The sequence below is a fragment of the Bos grunniens genome, chromosome 21 (genome assembly GCF_055505025.1).
Source record: "Bos grunniens cultivar Pamir isolate PY7600 chromosome 21, Bosgru_T2T1.0, whole genome shotgun sequence".
Classification (NCBI taxonomy): Eukaryota; Metazoa; Chordata; class Mammalia; order Artiodactyla; family Bovidae; genus Bos; species Bos grunniens.
In genome coordinates this window covers 31,774,593-31,788,766 of record NC_141185.1, presented here as the reverse complement: position 1 = coordinate 31,788,766, position 14,174 = coordinate 31,774,593, and the positions used below count along the sequence as shown (strand labels likewise).

General features: G+C 35.0%; 1 long non-coding RNA gene across 2 annotated transcripts in view; it reads right to left on the bottom strand.

Moving 5' to 3' along the window:
• The window catches only part of LOC147349336 (uncharacterized), a 173,434-nt gene that overhangs the window by 144,163 nt on the left and 15,097 nt on the right, over nt 1-14,174 (bottom strand). For both annotated transcript variants that reach the window (XR_015150361.1, XR_015150360.1), the window contains exon 2: nt 7,601-7,733. This is a non-coding gene — a long non-coding RNA (uncharacterized LOC147349336). The remainder of the gene's footprint in view (nt 1-7,600; nt 7,734-14,174) is intronic.

Here is a 14,174-nt window from a genome sequence, read left to right as displayed (position 1 = left end):
AAAAATTTTGAAGAAGTAGATCAGTAAATATGTGAGTTGATCCAACTAAAAGTCAGTTGTATAAAATTATAATAATGTCTTGAACAGTTTTGAAAACAAATTGAAAATAAAATATTGCAAAACAATAACAGATAAGATTATGATGACGGTATGAGAGGAGATTGGAATTAAAAATTCTAACATGTTTATATTATTTGGGAGACAAGATTATCAACTTATTTTCAGTCAAGTTTAAGTTAAAATTATAAACAAATGGTGGCAAGTATATTCACAGTTGCTAATGCAGACAAGATACAAAAGCAGTTTTAGGATTAAAAACTGATAGTAATAAATGACATAAATTGCTAGGAAGATTTAACAAGGTGTCTATGTTACGTCTATATTATGCAGCATATTCTATGACACACAGTTCACAAAAATAAAATCTAAGTGAATGAAAACCTAAATTTTTAGATTTATTAAAGAAATTCAGCCCTATAGACTAATATCTCAGGAGAGTAAAAGATCTCAGTAGGGCACAAGGAGCAAAAAAATTGATATTAGTTTGATAAATTTGATTTTAATAAATCCAAAACTTTATTACAACAACATAAATTATAAATGACTCATTAACAAAAATGGTAGATTTAAGAGAATATATATACTAGGCAAGTGATTAACATTTGCCTTAATAACATGTATTAAGCATCAATGCAACCCAATTGAAAAGGAGTAAGCAGTGAAATCAGAAAAATAATGGAAAAAGCGGTCTCAGCACACATCCACTCTCAGAAATCCAATTTAACAACCACCCAGAGTTGAAAATAAAGGTAAACAGTAAATCCTTGTTTATCTATTTCATATATGATAATGTGCATATTCATCATGGTCAACATATTCATAACCATCATGGTCAACAAAAAGAGTGCAAAATGCAGTACTTGGTTGCAATCTCAAAAATGACAGAATGATCTCTGTTCATTTCCAAGGCAAACCATTCAATATCACAGTAATCCAAGTCTATGGCCCAACCAGACGCTGAAGAAGCTGAAGTTGAACGGTTCTATGAAGACCTACAAGACCTTTTAGAACTAATACCTCCAAAATGATGTCCTTTTCATTATAGGGGACTGGAATGCAAAAGTAGGAAGTCAAGAAACACCTGGAGTAACAGGCAAATTTGGCCTTGGAATACGGAATAAAGCAGAGCAAAGACTAATAGAGTTTTGCCGAGAAAATGCACTGGTCATAACAAACACCCCCATGCAACAACACAAGAGAAGAATCTATACATGGACATCACCAGATGGTCAACACCGAAATCAGATTGATTATATTCTTTGCAGCCAAAGATGGAGAAGCTCTATACAATCAGCAAAAACAAGACCAGAAGCTGACTGTGGCTCAGATCATGAACTCCTTATTGCCAAATTCAGATTTAAATTGAAGAAAGTAGGGAAAACCACTAGACCATTCAGATATGACTTAAATCAAATCCCTTATGATTATACAGTGGAAGTGAGAAATAGATTTAAGGGCATAGGTCTGATAGATAGAGTGCCTGATGAACTATGGACTGAGGTTTGTGACATTGTACAGGAGACAGGGATCAAGACCATCCCCATGGAAAAGAAATGCAAAAAACCAAAATGGCTGTCTGGGGAAGCCTTACAAATAGCTGCGAAAAGAAGAAAAGCGAAAAGCAAAGGAGAAAAGGAAAGATATAAGCATCTGAATGCAGAGTTCCAAAGAATAGCAAGAAGAGATAAGAAAGCCTTCTTCAGCGATCAATGCATAGAAATAGAGGAAAACAACAGAATGGGAAAGACTAGAGATCTGTTCAAGAAAATCAGAGATACCAAAGGAACATTTCATGCAAAGATGGGCTCGATAAAGGACAGAAATGGTACGAACCTAACAGAAGCAGAAGATATTAAGAAGAGATGGCAAGAATACACAGAAGAACTGTACATAAAAGATCTTCACGACCCAGATAATCATGATGGTGTGATCACTAACCTAGAGCCAGACATCCTGGAATGTGAAGTCAAGTGGGCCTTAGAAAGCATCACTATGAACAAAGCTAGTGGACGTGATGGAATTCCAGTTGAACTATTTCAAATCCTGAAAGATGATTCTGTGAAAGTGTTGAATTCAAAATGCCAGAAAATTGTGAAAACTCAGCAGAGGCCACAGGACTGGAAAAGGTCAGTGTTCATTCCAATCCAAAAGAAAGACAATGCCAAAAAATGCTCAAACTACCACACAATTACACTCATCTCACATGCTAGTAAAGTAATGCTCAAAATTCTCCAAGCCAGGTTTCAGCAATATGTGAACCATGAACTTCCTGATGTTCAAGCTGGTTTTAGAAAAGGCAGAGGAACCAGAGATCAAATTGCCAACATCTGCTGGATCATGGAAAAAGCAAGAGAGTTCCAGAAAATCTCTATTTCTGCTTTAATGAATATGCCAAAGCCTTTGACTGCATGGATCACAATAAACTGTGGAAAATTCTTCAAGAGATGGGAATACCAGACCACCTGACCTGCCTCTTGAGAAATTTGTATGCAGGTCAGGAAGCAATAGTTAGAACTGGACATGGAGCAACAGACTGGTTCCAAATAGGAAAAGGAGTACGTCAAGGCTGTATATTGTCACCCTGCTTATTTAACTTCTATGCAGAATACATCAAGAGAAATGCTGGGCTGGAAGAAGCACAAGCTGGAATCAAGATTGCCGGGAGAAATATCAATAACCTCAGACATGCAGATGACACCACCCTTATGGCAGAAAGTGAAGAGGAACTCAAAAGCCTCTTGATGAAACTGAAAGTGGAGAGTGAAAAAGTTGGCTTAAAGCTCAACATTCAGAAAACGAAGATCATGGCATCCGGTCCCATCACTTCATGGGAAATAGATGGGGAAACAGTGGAAACAGTGTCAGACTTTATTTTGGGGGGCTCCAAAATCACTACAGATGGTGACTGCAGCCATGAAATTAAAAGACGCTTACTCCTTGGAAGGAAAGTTATGACCAACCTAGATAGCATATTCAAAAGCAGAGACATTACTTTGCCAACAAAAGTTGGTCTAGTCAAGGCTATGGTTTTTCCTGTGGTCATGTATGGATGTGAGAGTTGGACCGTGAAGAAGGCTGAGCGCCGAAGAATTGATTCCTTTGAACTGTGGTGTTGGAGAAGACTCTTGAGAGTCCCTTGGACTGCAAGGAGATCCAACCAGTCCATTCTGAAGGAGATCAGCCCTGGGATTTCTTTGGAAGGAATGATGCTAAAGCTGAAACTCCAGTACTTTGGCCACCTCATGCGAAGAGTTGACTCATTGGAAAAGACTCTGATGCTGGGAGGGATTGGGGACAGGAGGAGAAGGGGACGACAGAGGATGAGATGGCTGGATGGCATCACTGACTCAATGGATGTGGGTCTGGGTGAACTCCGGGAGTTTGTGATGGACAGGGAGGTCTGGCGTGCTGTGATTCATGGGGTCGCAAAGAGTCAGACACGACTGAGCGACAAACTGAAGTGAATGAGCATATTCAATATCTTATAATAAACTATAATAGAAAAAATAATATAGATATATACATATAATCTCTAGCTTGGTTGTCCTGTGAAAGTCTTTTCCTCCTGAAATCAGTCCATAAAGACTTTAAGAGGTGACTACTTCAAATGCACATAGCAATGCAAAGCTATAGAAAAAGAATAGTGAAGCATAACTTCATCAAAACAGTAAAATAAACTTCAGTAACTAGACCCAAAGAAATAGAGATCTACAAATTAACTAAAAGTTAAAAGAATGATCTTTAAAAAGTTCAGTGTGCTGCAAGAGAATAGATAGGCAAGTAATGAAATCAAGAAAACCATACTAAAACAAAATGAGAATTTCAAAAAAGATATAGGAACAATAAAAGAGAACCAGAATTTCTGGTACTGAAAAACACAATGACTGAGTTGAAAAATTCAAGACAGGTTTAAATGTAGACTTGATCAGTCAGAAGAAAGTATCATTCAACTCGAAGATAGGTCATTAGGAATAACCCAATCAAAGTAAAAAGAAAAATAATTTTAAAAAGTGAGAAAGCCTACAGAACATATGGCACATCATAAACAAACTAATATATGCTTTATATGAATCCCAGATGGAGAAGAGAAAAAGAAAGGGGTTCCATATATAATTTATATATAACATATATAAATATATAATAATAATAATACATTATATAAATATATAACAAACAAGGACCTACTAAATAGCTCAGAGAACTTTGCTATACACCTGAAACTAATACAGCATTCTTAATCAACTATACATCAATATAAAATAAAAAATTCTAAAAATAGCTGAAAACTTCTCAAATCTAGAGAGCAAAATAGGCATTCACATTCATGAAATGCAAAACATTCCAAGAAACTTTGAATTGAATCTAAAGAACTCTACACTGAGATACATAATAATCAAAAGTCAAAGAAAAAAATTGAAATGAACAAGAGAAAAGAGACAGCAGATATGAAGAAACCCTTAGAAGGCTATTAGTGAGTATCTCAGCAGAAACCTTGCAAGTCAGGACAGAATAGGAGGATATATTCAAAATGCCTGAAGAAATAAGAGCAGACAGTCAAAAATACTATTTTCAGTAAAAATTATTCTTTAAAAATGAAATGAAATACACTTTTCCAGAGAAACAACAACTTAGGGAGTTGATAACCATGAGACCAGCTTTATAAGAATCAAAAAAAAAAAAAAAAAAAAGTTCTTCAAGTGGAAAGAAAATAATCCTGAAAGCAACAAAATAAGATATGAAAGTATAAATTTCACAATTAAAGGCAAATATACACACAAATATAGAATAAAGTAAAATTGTAAAGGTGGATCTTAAGGTACTTTTAGCATATTAAAAAGCAGAGACATTACTTTGCCAATAAAGGCCCTTCTAGTCAAGGCTATGGTCTTTCCAGTAGTCATGTATGGATGTGAGAGTTGGACTGTGAAGAAAGCTGAGCGCTGAAGAACTGATGCTTTTGAACTGTGGTGTTGGAGAAGACTCTTGAGAGTCCCTTAGACTGCAAGGGGATCCAACCAGTCCATTCTAAAGGAGATCAGCCCTGGGATTTCTTTGGAAGGAATGATGCTAAAGCTGAAACTCCAGTACTTTGGCCACCTCATGCGAAGAGTTGACTCATTGGAAAAGACTCTGATGCTGGGAGGGATTGTGGGCAGGAGGAAAAGGGAACGACAGAGGATGAGATGGCTGGATGGCATCACCGACTCGATGGACGTGGGTTTCGGTGAATTCCGGGAGTTTGTGATGGACAGGGAGGCCTGGCGTGCTGCAATTCATGGGGTCACAAAGAGTCGGACACGACTGAGTGACTGAACTGAACTGAAGGTACTTTTAATTTTAGTGTAAGACTTATGGTAACTATAACTACACAAACTGGAATATAATATAATAATTGTATAAAATAAAGATGTAAATTGTTATATTATTAACAAAGTGCTATAAGAAGGAAGAAGTAAAATTGTAGAGTTTAGTTTATAATGAAAGTTGCTATTATCATCTTAAAAAAAAAGTTATAAGATCTTTTATATATGCCTCCAGATAACTATAGACAAAATACTCAAAGAATATGTGCATGCAATAGAAAACTAGAAAGAAATCAAAGCATATCAATATAAAAAAATCACCAAATGAAAAAAGTAAAAAGAACTACAGAACTCACAAAAAATAATTAAGAAAATGTCAATAATAAGTTCTTACCTGTCAATAATTTAAAATGTAAATGTATTGAATTTCACAATCAAAAACACAGAGTTGCTAAATAGATAGAACAATGAGTTCCGTCTTGAAGAAGGATACGGCAACCCACTGGGAAATCTCGTGGACAGAGGAACCTGGCAGGCTACAGTCCATGGGGTCATAAAGAGTCAGACACCACTGAGCACCTAAGAGACAACGACAAGCTCCAGCTACACGTTGTCTACAAGAGAATTTAGATTTAAGGACAGCTATGCAAATGATAATCAAAAGGGAGAAGTGGCTATACTCATGTCAGACCAATAGAACATAAGTATCATAGATGGCAACCCACTTCAGTATTCTTGCCTGGGAAATCCCATGGACAGAAGAACCTGGTGGGCTACAGTCCATGGGGTCACAAGAGTCAGTCATGACTGAATGACTAAACCAGCATCAAAGTTTCTAAGTATACAGATCTGAAAGAAGTGCACAGCAACACAATAAGCATGGGAGATTTCCACATAGAAAATTAATGACAGAACAATTTGTCCAACACTATAGACCTACTGGACCTAACAGACGTATATAATACATTCCACACCAGAGTCACAGAACGCACATTCTTTTAAAGCACACAAAGAAAATTATACAGGACAGATCACATATTATGTCACAAAAGAAGTATTAATAAATTTAATAAAGTTGAAATATCTCAATTATCATTTCATTCATTAATGGAATTAAATTATTAACACAAATCAATACTATAAGGAAAACTAGGAAATTCACATTTATGTGGAAATTAAGCAACATTCTATTGGTCAAACATTGGATTAAAGAAGACATCTTTAAAAAGAAAAATTTTAAATATCTCAAGACAAAAATGAAAACATAACATACCAAAATTTATTGGGTGTAGCAAAAGCAGTACTGAGTGCTCTTTATAGCAGTAAATGGATTATTAAAAAAGAACTCCCTCAAATAAAAGTTTAACTTTAGGCCTTGAAAAAAAAAACAAAAAGAACTAAGCCCAAACTTGCAGAACAGAGGAAATGATAAATACTAGAGCAGAAATAGATTAGAGAATAAAAAAATAAACAAAACTAGAAATTTTTTCTGAAACTATCTGCAGTATTGATGAAACTTTAGACTAAGAAAAAGAGAAGAATAAAATTATAAATTAAATAGGAGACATTAAATTAATAAAAAGATCATATGAACTTATTATAAGCAATTATACACCAACAATTGGACAAGATAGAAGAAATATATAAATTTCAAAAACCAAAATCAATCAAGACAAGCATCAGGAAAAAATTAAAAAGTCCGAACATACTAATTACTAGTAAGGTGATTTGATCACCTTAATCAGTACATAAAAACCTTCCAAAAAAGAAAATCCTAGGATAAGATGGCTTTGCAGGTAAATTTCATCAAGCATTTAAAGATGAATTAATGCCAATACTTCTCAAACTGTTGAAAAAACACTGAAGGCAGGGAAGACTGCCAAACTCACTTTATAAGACTAGTATTACCCTAATACTAAAGCCAGATATGGACACTACAAGAAAACTAGAGGCAAATATTTCTGATAAACATAAACACAAAAATCTTCAACAAAATATTAGCAAACTGTATTCAACTGCACATTAAAAGGATCAAACACCATGAACAAGTCTCTGGGTTGTACCCCTGGGCTCTAAGGTGATCCAACATATAAAATTGAGCAATGTAAAACACCACATTAACAGAATAGAAGTAAAAATTATATGATTATATCGATAGATGCAGAAAAAGCAAATGAAAAAAGTTAAATATCATGTGAATAAAAACACTTAACAAACTAGGAATAGAAGGAAATTACCTCAACCTAGTAAAGGCCGTACACAGCATGCCCACAGGTATACTACCAGTGAAAATCTGCAAGCTTTTCCTCCATGATCAGGAACAAGACAAGGATGTCTCTTGCTGCTTTTATTCATATAGTACTGGAAGTCCTAGCCAGAGAAATTAAGCAAGAAAAAGATGTAAATGCATCCAAATTTAAAGGAAGAATTCAAATTGTCTGTTTGCAGATAACATGATGTTACATGCATAAAATTTCTAAAGATTATACCAAAAAAGCCTATTAAAACTAACAAACTCAGTAAAGTTGTAGTATACAAATAAACATACAAAAATCAGTTGTATTTTGATGTACTAACTAAAAGAACTCTAAAAAGAAAATTAAAATAATCTCACTTACAACAGGATCATAAATAAAACACTTAGGAATAAACTTAACCAAGGTGGTGAAAGACATACCTGAAAAGTACAGAACATTCATCAAAGAAATTTTACAACAAATAAATTAAAAGACATTTTGCATTGACCACTGAATATTATTAAAATGTCCACACCACCCATAGAGGTCTGTAGATTCAATACAATCTTGATAAAAATTCCAATGGTTATTTTTCTCAGAAATAAGAACAATACTAAAATTTGTATGGAGCAAGAAAGAATCCTGAATAGCCAAAACAATCTTGAGAAAGAACAAAGCTGGAGGCACCATAATCCCTGATTTCAAAACATATTACAAAGCCACAGTAATCAATATAGAATGACTATGGCATAAAAATAGACATACAGACTAATGAAGCAAAATCGGGAACTTATAAATAAATCTTCAGGCTTCCCAGGTAGCACTCATGGTAAAGAACCCACCTGCCAATGCAGAAGACATAAGAGACCTGAGTTTGATCGCTGGGTCAATAAGATCCCCTAGAGCAGGAAGTGGCAACCCACTCCAGTATTTTTGCCTGGAGAATATGATGGGCAGAGGAGCCTGGCAGGCTATAGTCCATGGGGTTGCAAAGTTGAACATGACTGAAGGGACTTAGCACACACAACTAAAATTTCACCTATATGGTAAAATGAATTTTGACAGTGGTGCCAAGACTACATACATATGGTGAAATAACAATCTCTTCAAAAAAGTGTTGGGAAAAATGGATATCGACTTGCAAAATAATTAATTTGGACCCTTATACCACACACAAAAATCAACTCAAATAAAGTAAGCCTTAAATGTAAGACCTGAAACAGTGAAACTCCATGAAGAAAACACAGGGAAAAAGCTTCCTGAGATTGACTTTGGCAATGATTTCTCGGATATAATGCCAAAAGCATCAGCAACAAAAATAAAAGAATGGGATTACATCAACTAAAAAGCATTTGTACGGCAAAGGATATAATCAACAAAATGAAAAGGCAAGCTAAGAAACTGAAGAAAGTATTTGCAAACCATATATGTGATAAAGGGTTAATATCCAAAATATATAAGGAATTCCTAAAACTCAATAGAAAAAACAAAAAGCTCAATTTAAAAAAATGGGCAAAGGATTTGAATAGATCTTTCTCCAAAGAAGACACACAAAAGGTCAACTGCGCATCTGTGCATGCTTAGTCATGTCTGACTTCACAATCCATGGAATGGGTTGCCATTTTTCTATTTGGGGGGATCTTCTCAACCCAGGGATCGAATTGTGTCTTCTGCATCGGCAGAAGAATTCTTTACCAATGGACCACCTTCAAAAAGCCAACAGGTATTTGAAAAAGTGCCAAATATCATTAATCATCAGGGAAATGCAAATCCAAAGCAAAGGAGACAGTGGTTTTAGGATGACTATTATCAAAAACCAAAAGATGACGTGCATTCCCAAGGATGTGGACAAAAGGGAACATAAAAGTGGGAAGGCAAATTGGTACAGCCACTATGGGAAGCAGGATGGAAGTTCCTCAAAAAAAATAGTACTATCATATGATCCAGAAAATAGTACTATCATATGATCCAGAAAATAGTACTATCATATGATCCAGAAAATAGTACTATCATATGATCCAGAAAAATAGTACTGTCACATATGATCCAGGAAATAGTACTAACTCTGGGAGTTGGTGATGGACAGGGAGCCCTGGCGTGCTGCGATTCATGGGGTCACAAAGAGTCAGACACGACTGAGCAACTGAACTGAACTGAACTGAACTGATGATCCCTCCTTTAGGTATATATCCAAAATAATTGAAATCAAGATCTTGAATGGATATCTGAATTTCCATATTCATGAAATCATTATTCACAATAGCCAATACATGGACGCATCCTAAATGTCTATAGAGGGATGAATGAATAAAGAAAATGGAATGGAATGTTAGCCTTTAAAAGGGGAAAAATCCAGTTATTTGCAACAACAATGTTCTACTCTTTGATCATTACCAGTTTCCTAAACAAATTCCAGTTTTAAATTATTATCTAGATGCATTTGTTTGCATAAAAATCCAGACATAAATGTACTATGGATTAACCAAGGTATACAATAATAGCTTTAATTTTCTTTGTAATTTGCCTTATGTTATTAAGAATTGTATTGGATGTTTCTGGTCACAGTAGCATACTTATCTGATAATTTTTTAGGGAATTGCAATAACTAGCCCTAGTAACCTTGCAAAACAACTAATTTGGAGGCCACCAACTTAAAAATACAGTTGGTCTGTGTTCCTGCAAGGCATTGCATTGAAATAGCCAACACTAGAATTCATTTACCACATGTTTTGGCTACATTCACAGTTTCCTGAAAATACCCTGTTTATCCTCATAAGCTTGGCATTTCAATCAAAGTTGGGAATTTTATTGTACACTTCTTCTAACAGATAGTGCATATAAATACTAAATAAAACTAGCCAAATTCTTATCTCTGGTGAATTTCTCTGTTGATACTTATGCTGCTCCTGCCAGAAGTGTCTATTTATCCTATTTGATTGCTCTTTGTAAGATATCCCTCTAGCTTCTGACAGCTATATTTATTTAAATAGCTTTTGCTGTGGATATTTATCAAAAGATTTCCTGAACATCTGTATCAATCACATGCAATAGTTATGTCTTTATGTGCAAATTTACATCAAATTAAAATAATAGTCCATTAGGTCTGTTATAATCATCTGCCTATGCTTCACTGGTATATCCTCTATAAAGGCAGAAATGGCACCCCGCTCCAGTACTCTAGCCTGGAAAATCCCACGGACGGAGGAGCCTGGTAGGCTGCAGTCCATGGGGTCGCTAAGAGTCGGACACGACTGAGCGACTTCACTTTCACTTTTCACTTTCATGCGTTGGAGAAGGAAATGGCAACCCACTCCAGTGTTCTTGCCTGGAGAATCCCAGGGACGGCGGGGCCTAGTGGGCTGCCGTCTATGGGGTTGCACAGAGTTGGACACGACTGAAGCGACTTAGCAAGCAGCAGCAGCAGCAGCAAGCTTAGCCCAGAATCTTACAAGAAGCAAGCATTTAAAACATGAGTGCTCATTTACGTATTCCATTGTCGTTTTGGGATTGTATTTCTGATAATTCCAGAAATATGGGCGAAAATGAGGTTAACTAGTTAAATTCTACATTCTTCAAAGCTTATAAAAATGCAAGACTGGCAAAATGTCAGGTTGCCAGATTTAAAAACAAAAATAAATCCAGATAAATTTTAATTAAAAAATAAATTTTAATACAAATAAGTACCAAATATTTTATGGAACATATTTATATTAAAAATAAAAACATGGTGTTTATCTGAAACTAGATCTCACTTTGCATCCTGAATTTTATCTAACAGTCCTACAAGTGGATATTCTGTAGCCCAATATGCTTCTTCCTATTTTAAAGAATTTCTTATTATCAAGCAAAAAGATTTTCTTTAAAACTTTAAGAAAGGTATTATATAGCCCAGGTAAACTGCTTTTATTTAGTTTATTAAGCAGCTCTAGAACAGCCTGTCCATATACTAACTTATAAACTAATACTGTGACCCTATTTGTTTAAAAAGCTATTTTGAGAAGAAACTTTTCTTTACCATATTTCTCTTTAAAAAAATGAGGCAAGTTGTACTTTTCTAAGAATTTGTCCATTTCTTCCTCGTTGTCCATTTTATTGGCATATAATTGTTGATAATAGTCTCTTATGATCCTTTGTATTTCTGTGTTGTCTGTTGTGATCTCTCCATTTTCGTTTCTAATTTTATTGATTTGATTTTTCTCCCTTTGTTTCTTGATGAGTCTGGCTAATGGTTTGTCAATTTTATTTATCCTTTCAAAGAACCAGCTTTTGGCTTTGTTGATTTTTGCTATGGTCTCTTTTGTTTCTTTTGCATTTATTTCTGCTCTAATTTTTAAGATTTCTTTCCTTCTACTAACCCTGGGGTTCTTCATTTCTTCCTTTTTCTAGTTGCTTTAGGTGTAGAGTTAGGTTATTTATTTGACTTTTTTCTTGTTTCTTGAGGTGTGCCTGTATTGCTATGAACTTTCCCCTTAGGACTGCTTTTACCGTGTCCTACAGGTTTTGGGTTGTTGTGTTTTCATTTTCATTCGTTTCTATGCAAATTTTGATTTCTTTTTTGATTTCTTCTGTGATTTGTTGGTTATTCAGCAGCGTGTTGTTCAGCCTCCATATGTTGGAATTTCTAATAGTTTTTCTCCTGTAATTGAGATCTAATCTTACTGCATTATGGTCAGAAAAGACGCTTGGAATGATTTCTATTTTTTTGAATTTACCAAGGCTAGCTTTATGGCCCAGGATGTGATCTATCCTGGAGAAGGTTCCATGTGGGAATGCAAACTAGTACAGCCACTATGGAGAACAGTGTGGAGATTCCTTAAAAAACTGGAAATAGAACTGCCTTATGATCCAGCAATCCCACTGCTGGGCATACACACTGAGGAAACCAGAAGGGAAAGAGACACGTGTACCCCAATGTTCATCGCAGCACTGTTTATAATAGCCAGGACATGGAAGCAACCTAGATGTCCATCAGCAGATGAATGGATAAGAAAGCTGTGGTACATATACACAATGGAGTATTACTCAGCCATTAAAAAGAATACATTTGAATCAGTTCTAATGAGGTGGATGAAACTGGAGCCTATTATACAGAGTGAAGTAAGCCAGAAGGAAAAACACCAATACAGTATACTAACGCATATATATGGAATTTAGAAAGATGGTAACGATAACCCTGTATACGAGACAGCAAAAGAGACACTGATGTATAGAACAGTCTTATGGACTTTGTGGGAGAGGGAGAGGGTGGGAAGATTTGGGAGAATGGCATTGAAACATGTAAAATATCATGTATGAAACGAGATGCCAGTCCAGGTTCAATGCACGATACTGGATGCTTGGGGCTAGTGCACTGGGACGACCCAGAGGGATGGTATGGGGAGGGAGGAGGGAGGAGGGTTCAGGATGGGGAACACATGTATACCTGTGGTGGATTCATTTTGATATTTGGCAAAACTAATACAATTATGTAAAGTTTAAAAATAAAATAAAATTAATTAATTAAAAAAAAAATGAGGCAAGACTTTAGTTTGGCTTAATGGCACTTTTATTTCCCTGAGTATAGATTTTTTCCCTCTTTATTATCCAGTGTTTTTACATAATCATAATTTAAAGGCCCTTTAAAAATATTATTTGATTTTTGTGTCTAATTTAAAATATACCTGTTATTTTTATCAGTTAAGTGCCTCTTTTCCTTTGCTTCCTTACTTCCAGGCAAATATAGTATGTATATGACTTTTTTCTTATTTTAGTTTCACTGAGTTTTTACCTAACAAAGGAATAACAGCTTCTGGTAATAGAAGAATGTTAACAGAATCATAGAATACTGACAAATCAATACTTTCAGTGTTTTAAATGTTAATATTTTTCTGTAATTAAAAAAAGAGGCATTCTAACATGAGTTTAGGAGAAAATTTTCGGCCCTACTCACCAGAAAAATCTTTGATTGATCTTACCTTGCTAAAAGTAAGATAACTTCAGATTTCCTGTTCTTGAATTTTAAATAATCTTCCTTTCCATTTGTCATTAATATCATATATATATATTTTTAATTGGTAGTCAATTTTTTAGAGCAGTTTTAGCTTTACAGGAAAACTGACTGGAAATACAGAGTTCACATATACTCTACCCTCTTTACCCCTGCAAACACACAGGATTCCATTATTAACATCTTGGATTATTAGTTTGGGATACTTGTTATAATTGATGAACCAATATTAATGCACTATGATTAACAAAAGTCTGTAATTTATACCAGGTTTCACTCTTTGTGTTGAACATTCTACAAGGTTCTGACAAATACAGAATGACATGTATCCAGCATTATAATATCATACAAAATAGTTTCACCGTACTAAAAATCCCCTGTGCTTCACCTATTCATTCTTCTCCCCACCTCCCTGAACCTCTGGCAAACATTGATCTTTCTCGGTCACTGTAGCTTTGCCTTTTCCAAAATGTTATCTAAGTTGGAATCATATAGCATGTATAGTCTTTTCAGATTGGCTTCTTTGACCTGGTAGTATGCATTTAAGGTTCCTCCAGATCTTTTCATCACAAGATAGCTTATTTCTTT